The sequence below is a fragment of the Odontomachus brunneus genome, unplaced genomic scaffold (assembly GCF_010583005.1).
Source record: "Odontomachus brunneus isolate Ranch 3 - 2012 unplaced genomic scaffold, Obru_v1 Obru_scaffold_024, whole genome shotgun sequence".
Taxonomy (NCBI): domain Eukaryota; kingdom Metazoa; phylum Arthropoda; class Insecta; order Hymenoptera; family Formicidae; genus Odontomachus; species Odontomachus brunneus.
This window is the reverse complement of record NW_022639474.1, coordinates 1,767,508-1,777,705: the sequence shown is the minus strand read 5'-3', so window position 1 is coordinate 1,777,705 and position 10,198 is coordinate 1,767,508. Positions and strand designations below refer to the sequence as shown.

The 10,198-nt window shown below is 47.6% G+C and overlaps 1 protein-coding gene across 8 annotated transcripts in view; it reads right to left on the bottom strand.

Annotated features, from left to right (window-relative positions):
- LOC116842353 (CUGBP Elav-like family member 4) overlaps positions 1 to 10,198 on the bottom strand; it is a 605,467-nt gene that overhangs the window by 273,115 nt on the left and 322,154 nt on the right. Inside the window, exon 1 of one of the 8 annotated variants that reach the window (XM_032811449.1) lies at positions 6,904 to 6,926. The exons of the other annotated variants lie outside the window; for them this stretch is intronic. The gene's annotated coding sequence lies outside the window, so the exon portion shown is untranslated. Of the gene's footprint in view, positions 1 to 6,903; positions 6,927 to 10,198 lie in introns of those variants that run through there. 8 annotated transcript variants of the gene reach the window in all.

Genomic DNA, 10,198 nt, shown 5'->3' with positions numbered 1-10,198 from the left:
GAGAGAGAGAGAGAGAGAGAGAGAGAGAGAGAGAGAGAGAGAGAGAAACAGAGAGAAAGAGACGAGTCGCGACCAGCAAAGCTTTATTCCAGTTTGCGTCCTTTGAATCTCAACGTCGTAGCTGTCGATGAGGCTCTCCGATCATTCGAGCTATTCTCCAGGTCCTTACACCGCCCTCTATTCGCCCCACTGGCGCTCTAAATCATGCACTCGCTATCGCGACGGATTTCGTTTACATTCGGACACTAGAATCCCTTTAACTCCCGCCATTCGATCCGACTTGTAAATTATTTAGTGGGTCGCACGACGTTCCGATTCTCCGGTGATCGTAAACCGTTAAACCGCCCGCTTAATCCGTCTCAACATATGTAAAACGCGCGTAAAACCGTGCGACGGTCCTCCGGATGCGCCGCCGCCGCCGTCGCCTCGTCGTCGTCGTCGTCGTCGGGAGTCGAATTGCCGGGACCAATGGTTTATAATCGATCGTATATTTCTTCCATTACTCCTCCTGCATCATCATTCTCAACATTATCACGGCGCATCTCGCCGTGAGCACAACGCACTCATGGAGTGCGTTCGTAGGGAGGAATGGAGGTTGCCGTTGCGCGTCATCCTCGCCTCGCGGAACGAAGCGATAAACGGCGCTCGCGGGGGCGTTTATGTCGCTCCTTCCCGGCGATTTCATGCGTTACGTGCCGTGCCGGCGACGCCGATGCGTCGGGTGGATCTTACTTTTATGTCGGGCAGTACGCACACGTTTCACGGCGGCCGGACGTATCAGCGCGTCTCGAGGATGCCGCTCGCGCGCGTCGAACCCCCGTCGCGGCCATCCCCGCGCCGGGATGGGCATAGCCCTCGGGCTCGAGCGTTTTACCGTTGTAAACGCCGTTTACGCGGCACTCGAACTGCACCGGCCAGCGTGCTGCCGCTTCTTGATTGCGCGTGCATCCATTCCGGCACGACGGCCGTAAAACGTTTACGCGCCGGGCCGAAGGTCGACGGTGCGTATCCAGCCGCTAATTCGTCGGCGTTAGGTGCGCGTACCTGCGCGCCGCGTGTCAAGGTTTATCCGTTAAATGATCGGCTCGAATTGCGGCGGTGAAGCCCGGCGCGCTCTCCCGTCTTTAATTGTCGTCCACTTAATGGCGAGGAATATCGGCGCTTTGTGCGGAAGTACCGCGCGGTCGGCTCGGACATCCAATCGCGCGAGGAAGAATGCGGTTTCGCGTACTGATGGATCAATAGACGGGGGGTCTGGTGTAGGTCTCGTAGTTTGTGAATAGGTGAATCAGCGTGTACACTCCCGCGATTACTCCCGGGAATTAATTAATACACGTAGACGTTTGTAACCGCGTGTGTATTTATCGTGCATTAATAACTACACGCGATATACAGACGTAATGGTTCTTCTCAATCAATAGCATTATCGCCCGAATCGCGGCCATTCGACTGGCCCTAATTATATCACTGTAGATCGCGGTCGCTGTATTATATTCTACGGCAATTATGTGCAATTACAACGACGAGTTATACATACAAATTGAGCGGCGGTACGCCGCTGTCGGCATAAATTGCTGCTGATTTCTCTCCCCCTCTTCCTCTCTATCTCTCTTGTTTTCTTCTTTTATTCTGCCATTATTATTTTCTATTTTTTTAAATTACTTTTCATATTTTGTGTTACCAACATTATGACACTTCCAATTAAATGTTTCATTTTCTTTTTAATACGCACTTAAAAAGTGCAACCAAGCACAATGCTCCCCAATTCCCTCATATTCGATTTTGCAATTAATTTTGTCCATAAAACCAAAGGAAATCACGAGTAGATTACAAATACATTTTGTTTTATTTTATAACAAAATTAATTGGGAAATCGAATACGAAGAATTACGAAGCTACTAAATTAATAATTACATAAATCACTCCTAGAATTCTCTACTATAATAATACAGTTGAGATTAAAAGAGGCCAATATACCTACACGAGCCATAATATCGTCCTCTTCTATATTAATTAAAATTTGGTTTGTTCTTTTTTCATTTTTCCATTTGTAACTTTATATCGTTGCGCGTTATTATCTGTTACAATATTCCGATTTTTTTTTTCACCATACTTTTGTATATATTCCTACTGCTGTATATCGCTGAAAGGATTTTATCCCAAGGCTTAATAAATCTCTCTCTCTCTCTCTCTCTCTCTTTTTTCTTTCTTTTTCTTTTTCCGATAACAATACGCGTTTCCACGCGCATGCATATTGAATAATTTATCGTCGCGTCGTTGCAGGGCATCAAACGCGCTTGTCCAGAAATTCCATTCATCGTATCCCGTGTTCTGAATTCGGACGCACTTTGTACATTTTCTCATCTCCTAGCGGAAAAAGGCCGGCGGCATTGTGCGGAATGCCGGAACCGAAACGCCCACCGAGTTCTCTCCGCCCGTGTAACGAGTACGAGGAGGGCGTATCCTCTCTCGGAAAATATGTTCGCCGTGGGCTACTAGTTTTAATTAAATCCGCGCTTTCTACCGCCCGGTATGCCGGGCATATAACCAAGACGATTAACCGGCGTTTGCAGCGTCTCGACGTCCGCGCGCGTGACGCGTCGCCCGCCGGTGCCGCGCTTTAAACCGTCGCCGTCTCACCGGTAGCTAAATGTCTACCTAAATCTTCGTCGCGGCTTTCCTAATTATTCCGCGGGCGAAACCTTTTAGGCTGATGTAAACGGAATACCTCGGCCGCGATGCGACTTCCGGGCGCGCGCGGTGCCGCTACTGCCAGAATTAGAGACGTGGTTACGCAAGAGGAAGCCGGCTACCAATTTTCGGGCTCTTGGCTTTCTTTCGCGTAGTTAGAGTCCTGCTCTCTCGTTTAACGAGTGTAACCGGGCAACGATGTTTCGGGGCTAATATCTTTCTCTTCGTCGCATTCAGCGAAGATTGTTCACGTTTACGTGACAATCACAGATATTTTCGCGCAATCACAGAGTACGTGTTGTAAAATCATATTTTGCTTAAGGGAACATTTTTATTTATTGCAATGTAATTTAAATTAGATGAAATTTTTGAAAGAAGATGCGTCTTGAAACCAAGTTGTCGATTATAATACGCGCTCTGCGGCTATGATGACTTGCGTCGATCGTAACGAAGGAGTTAAAAAGCATCTACAGGCTTATACAATAGACTGTGCATCATGGACTTAGGATAAACTGTGCATTCTTCTGAGGCGACTGAAGACAAAAATGAAAGACAGAGATACGCCAAGTCAAATACTTTCTTTGTCATACAGTATTCTAGAAAGAGAGAGAGAGAGAAAAATAGAAAAAGAAAACGTATTGATCAGGTAATCGCTTCTCATCTTCCGTTCTCTTCACAAACTAGACAATTAGACAAGGAAATCTCCTCTCTATTGCCCTCTCTTATTAACGCAGACTCCCTCTTTCCTACGACAAGGCGCAGTCTATTCTGTATGCCTATGCACACGTGTAAGAACATAGAAGACGAATGTCGTTCTCACGTTCTTCCAGTTTCGCTTCCGCTCCCGTGTACTCGAAGCTACAGATTCGCGATTGCGCGCCCGTATCGCATGCCATGTTTCTTTTATCCTCGGCATCCTGTCGAGAGTACTATGTGTACTCGTCGCCGGCACACAGGTAGAACGGCAGCTTCCTTATTTAGCGCGAGACCGAAGCGAAAGCCTGTAGTCATCCGAGCTCACGGCTGAGCGGTTACCGTTCGGTCCTATGGTATCTCACAGCGGCTTTGCACCGCGTCGTCTTCTGCTGGAAACACATCCGCTTTGCCGTGGTTTAAGACAGGTCGGAGGTCTCTCGGGCGGCGCTCCCGAATAGAAACTATCTAAGGATGCGCGGGAAAAGGGAGGGAGGGAGGGAGGATTCAGTTACCTGTTGTGTGCGCATACATTCACCGTGTTCGCCGAGCAAATTTCTGGCTACGGTCCGGCCGAGACGGGATCTCACGGCGGTAAGCTTGTGTAATGTTTGCCGGATGAGCGGCTTACATCGGCATACGCTCGCCGGATGTTCGCCTTCTTCCTACCCGACAGATCTGTCTCGTTGCCCGTCCGCGCCTTTTAAGCCTCACTCCGTTGCCTTTCCCACTCCCGTGTCTGGACACTTTTCCCCTCAAGAAACCGCCGTTTCGTAAACGTTTTATCGCGGGAAGCTAAGACGAGTGGCCGAGAAGACGCGCCATCAGACGGAACGGCCGTCAATCTTCAGCCGGTCTCGCATAAATTTGCGGTTAATACCCGCACAATCTGCTTTGAGACCATCTGCGGCGCATACTGCGGCGAGGTGGTGGTTAGCACCCGTGATAAGTAGGTGAAAGCGTCGCGATTTCAATCTCGTGGTGAGGGAGAGTTAATAGCCCGCCCGGAAACGTTGATGCGTGCGTGCGGGTTGTTACCGCGGAGATTCGCTGAGACTTCAAAGAAGCGTTACTTCGCGGAATTTTCGTAGAGAAACGAGAGAGTTGTGGGTTATAAAAATCAAAGAGCGCGTTTATACTTTCGATAACGCCAGTCTCGCCCGTATAAGAAAGAGAGAGGAAAAAGCAGGATTAAGTTTTCATTGGACACGTAGGCGTAATTTAAACGCTACATATCATTAGCCAAAGATATATGATTTTTTTAATATACGTAAAAAATCTATTGTCTATATTATATATATTTTAGAAGGAAATATACAAGTGGTAACTCACCCAGATAGAAAAAGTGAGACGATCGAGGATGGAAACTTTACAATTTTTTTGTAATTACATTTATGAGCCAAGTATACTTTGTAGAATTAAATGAAATTTACATCACACAATAGCAAAAGGGACGATGATAAGACGCTCATTCGGCCGTGGCGGATCAGCTTGTGTCGCTGCGCCTCTTACAGCAGAAAAACGCAATATCCCAACGGCGCCATTTCTCGGCGGCGTTTGCGAAATGCGCGGACGTACTTCGTGAAATTTCAGTGTCGTTCGGCCCGGTCATAGAGGTGCGCGAGCACGGTATGTTCTCAAACAGAGGCGGCGGAATAACAACCGCGACGAGAATGGGGGAGGGGGTGAGGGGAGGAAGAGGGACAGGGTACAGTCGGTGGCACGTTCGCCTTAAAAATTACGGGCGATATTTCAGACGCGGTAATACGCGGAGTTTAACTACACCCACCAAATAACAAGAGCAAGACGAATGAAGTACTTTGCCTTACATAATTCATCCTGAAGTTTCCACCCGCCCTCCCGGTAGACCGTGTTCGCTATGCGCCGCCAGACTGCCTAATCATACGCGTTGAATGTTAAATGTCCACGTCCCCAGCGTCTCTTCGGCCGCAGAGACTGCGACGTCGAACATCCGCAACCTATGCTACGCTAGAGCGATCGATCCTTGCTCGTTGCCACTAGACGGCAAATAGACGAGTGGCTAATTGCCTCTATTACGGCAACACGAGGCGATTACATCCCGCAAAGACTCTGCACTGCCGTCCCCTTCCCCCCCCCCTCCCTCTTTCCTTCGATATCTCGCATCTGGCATCTCGCATCTGGCATCGCTGAAGCGCGCGCCGGAGATGAGAAGAAAAATACAGCCGGGCATATAATAGGCAACGAGTCGCGATCAAAGCATCGAATTCGCGAAAATCATTCAGCTAGGTGCTCTTCTTCCGGAACGCCACGGGCTACGAGGGAGTAAGTAATGGCTTCTGTCGTGGCTGTTTAAGCGGCGGTGCTTCGTGGCCAAGATTGGAGGTGGCTCACCCTCCACCGGATACAAACTATTGCATCGCATCGTCCGCCTCGGGATGTCCGATCGAGTTATCGTCTCGTACCCCTTACCTCCCCATCCCCGACTCTCTACGCTCTACCTCCGTTTTGCGGACGCGAGCGGGTGAGCGTGAGTGAACGCGCGCGCGCGCGTTCTCGCACCCCCAGGCTATGAACCACCCCTCGCAGTCAGTCGTTCGAGCCGACCCACGCTTCCACTCGCTTCCACTCGTTCCCATCTAACCTCCCTCGCTCCACCTCTCGGCGCAGCAAAAGGTCCCATCCGGTATCAGAATAATTCGCATTTATTTGTTGTACGCCGCCTCCCCCCTCCCCCCACCTCACTTTGCCGCTCTCTCCCCGCCATCTCACTCGTCCACGTTGTTGCGAGTCGCCGTAATGAAATGTCGTCAAATGCAATAAGATACAGGCGGATTCTTATTCCGGCGGAATAAGACTTTTATTATGTCGTGCTTTCCCGCGGACTGTACGCTAAAAATCACGATTGTATCCGTTCGTCGAGAGGCAGGCCGGGTATTCCCCGGCGCATATCCGCCGCATCTCGCGGAAACGCGGATAAGTTTCGGTTGGTGTACGAGGAAAATTGCGTTCCGGATTATGCATAAATCGCCATTTCCTCCGTCTGTATTACGTGTCACTTTTGTAAATCGCGGGATTTATGCGAGCGTAGGGACCCTACTCGCGACTTTGACAAACGGTTACGCCATTACGTCCGACAACTTCTAGTACGCCGTAAACAGAATGAAAAATATCATAAGTTGCGCGACGTTTACTAACTTTTAAACTCTCGTCTTGTAAGGGTCTGTCTTCATAATGTGGTACGCGTGTACTTGTACGCGCCCGCCGGACTATTTATCAGCTTGTTAAGCGCGCGCGACTCAAATGTCGTCATTTTTGCTCGCATCAAGTGCGCCGTGATATCGTCGCCCAGGTAATCGTAAATTCCGATTAGAATGCTCAAATTTGCCCCAAGTTATTTTGAAAAGTCGGACTGGATCCCAATTAGATCCAAATAAATGCGGCTCGCTGCCATTACAAAATAAGCGCGATATGTAAGTCCTTTCGTGCCGAAGTCTGACAACAGATATCATCGGCCACGTTTGAGTTGCTCTTACCCACCGCTTTCAGGCACCATAAATATGAAGTAGCTTCGTGACGTATGACTCACCTGGAAAAAAGGAGAAAGAAAAATGGCGTTATTGAGTGAAATTGCGTGTTGGCAATATGTTCGATGCCCCGCGCGTTCGTACACGTTAATGATACAGCCACGCGGCGAAAGTCACTATGAATTAATGGCCAGCGGACGTATTGCTACGCAAAACGCTACGGACGGGATCGATTTGCAGATTAAATTTTCATTTACCGTAACGCCCGTGCTTTTGCGTTGGCAACGGTGCAAATTCGTCCGTTCGGCTGGCACGCTCGGGTTCATTAAAGCAATCCAGCTCGCGTTTAATCCCCGCGAACCCGCCGAAATCATGTTCGATAAACATTACCACAACGCGGCGGTTTTCTTTGGCGACGGAGTTAAGATAGCCCGGTTAGAGGTGTAGGTGCAGAACGCGTACGGGGGCGTCGCGCGTGGTGGGAATTTCGCTTGACAAACAAGCCGCGATCCAGGAAGATTGCTCGCCGCGATCGGCCAATGATTAAAGCGGGCGCGCAAGCGTCACTCGGGGCGAGGGACGAAAATTCAAAGCCGAAAATATGTCACGCCAGCACGAACGCTGCTTTAGGAGATTGACGTTAATCCGGCGTATTTTGCCGAAAGCTTGCCGTTAAGCTCAGTCCAACTAAACGCGGATATTTTACAAGTGGATACGCTGCGAAATATCACGACTCGACGCTCCCTCGCGCAAACGGTCCCGTCAGTTCGCTGCGATTTCTTCATTTGCACAGCTTATACCCCATAAAAATGTATATTTAAACTGCCCATTTCATGAGCAACAGACTTGATTATTAATCGATGAATAGTTTTTACGTCCATTTTTCGTTTATTTCCGTAAAAAGCGTTACATCTTGATTGGGATCTTAAGTAGCTTTAGGCAGAATTCACACCTTGGCAGAAAACAGAAAGTCAAAGGCCGATCAAAACTCGCATTGATCATATTGACAAAAAAATGTTTGGTAACTAGCATACAGAGAAATAGTCACTATAAATCGTGGTCAAGAAAATTATCTTTTAATCAATTCTACTACAATGTTAATGATAGTAGAATTACTTATATGTACATCACTGCTACCATTTTATTGCAAAAAATATGGTTGGGATCAAGAGTAATTTATAATTTTTAGTTACACTGTTAAATATTGGATGGTCAAGTTTAAACCAATTTCTTGAGTTAAATAATATTTAGTTATTTTTAATTATCATGTGTGTCAAAATTTACTATTTTAACACAAAATATGTTGTGTTTAAAAAAACAACCACATCTAATCAACCCATTTAAAACACAATATTAGTCATTTTTTACTAAAACAAAGGTTACATTAACGTATGTATATAAAAAATAAACTAAATTTTAGTCAAATTTAATAAATTTCTTAAGTTAAATTATTTAACTCTATTACATTAGTTAAATTAACGACATATTTAGTAGGAGCAGTGGCGACTTATAGGAATGATTAAAAATAACTCAAATTGAGTATAATTTGACACTACGGATTTAACAGTATAGATCAAGCATTTTTTTTCTGAGTGCGAGTAATAGTCGACAGTTTTTCCTTTCTATCATTGCGAGTTCTGATTGACTTCAGCCTTTCTGTTTTCTATTTTTCTGCCAAGATGTAAATTCAATACTTTTCAGTCACTAGACAAGAATTAACACGACTGTCCAGCAACTGCTCGAAAGCTGCGTTAAGTTTTTACTAGGGTAGCCGTGCGTTAAGTAAAAACACTTATACGTCCGTCGTTGTACGTATCGATCCCACTAATCGCACTGTCCGAGTATCGTTCCACGATCGCCGGCGTACAGTGCCGAAAATGCTCACGGAGTCTCGAGGTCAACACTCCTTGTCTCAATTCTGCTTACGCGTGCTCGTTACTCGCATACACACATCGCAGCGTTCGATTTCTGCCATTAATTCGTGGCCGGATCGCGTCGGTCTCCGGTCGTATCGCGCCGGATCTGGCGTGGGGGCCGAATCGAGTGAGTGGAACTCACGGAAGCAGTGAGTTTAATGTCCGTCCCGACCCACCGCGAATTACTGCGCGGAGATTTATTAAAACCGTAAAGCAGAAGAAACGATTTCGCCCGAGCGTGCCTGTGTATGGGTGCTCGCAGTGAAAGCAACCGGAGAAACGCGCGAGGGGGAGCGCGCGAGGGGGAGCACAAGGGGGAGCAGCAGCACCAGCAACGGCGACGGCGGCGCAAAGGGTGGCGCGCGTCTGTGCCTGACGTTAGTGACCATGGGGCATTTTCTTGGTCAAGCTCTGGCCGGTCCACGTTGGATTAGTTCCCGTTTCCTAACTCGGGGCGATGCGCCCGGCCAATTAAAGCGCCGTTAACCTTTTCTCTACAGCGCCGTTGTAGGTACCGGCTTGATTCTCTTATCCGCAGAAACGGACTGCCCGGCTCCGTAAAAGAACCATATAATACGGAGGAGAGGTCCGTGGCCGGCTTCCGAGACTGTCGAACCGAAGGATTACACCCCGCCGTTTTCTTGTTCCTCCGCCTCTTCTCTCTGTTCGGCGCGATGTACACCACTCTCGTTAAGCTCGGGTCAATACTTATTTTTCAGTAGATCTCGCGAGGAGAACGGAGATAATTTTAAGTAGCCCACTCTGCTCTGCCCTCGCGGCTCACCGCCGCGTAACACGAGCTCCTCGCTCCTTAACGAACGAAACTTGCAAATGTCGATCCGTTACGCTGTAACGTGCAGATCCAAGAGCGAATTGATTGAAAACACCCTTTCTCTAGCGCCAAGTACAAAACTGGCATCTCGTACTTATCGAAAACAAGAAGAGCTTCATCAACTTCCTCCAACGAACTCTTCCACTCAGCATCTTCGACTGAAACTCGACTCGACTTATTAAGATCGAGGATATACTGTTATTTTATCCCGTCGAGGACGTCCGAACGTCCGAGCTAATTTTAGCAGTTCGTCGAGACGAGCGCGCATAATTTCCGTCGGCGCGTAAACACGCTCGAGAAAGAGGGGGAGAGGAGAAGAGAGCGAATGATATTTTAACAAGACGTAAGACTGACGCCCGCGGCGGTGAGAATGTCACGCCGGCCGTTGTGTAGTATAAGAATCTAAGCAAAACCTGGCCAGGAATTCATATTTTATATGTGAATATTTTCACGTGATATATATTTCTATCTTTCTCTTTAATATATTGATCTTTATCTAATATTAGTTATTAAACAACCAATATTAATATCAACTTGCAATTTTATTTACGATACTTCAA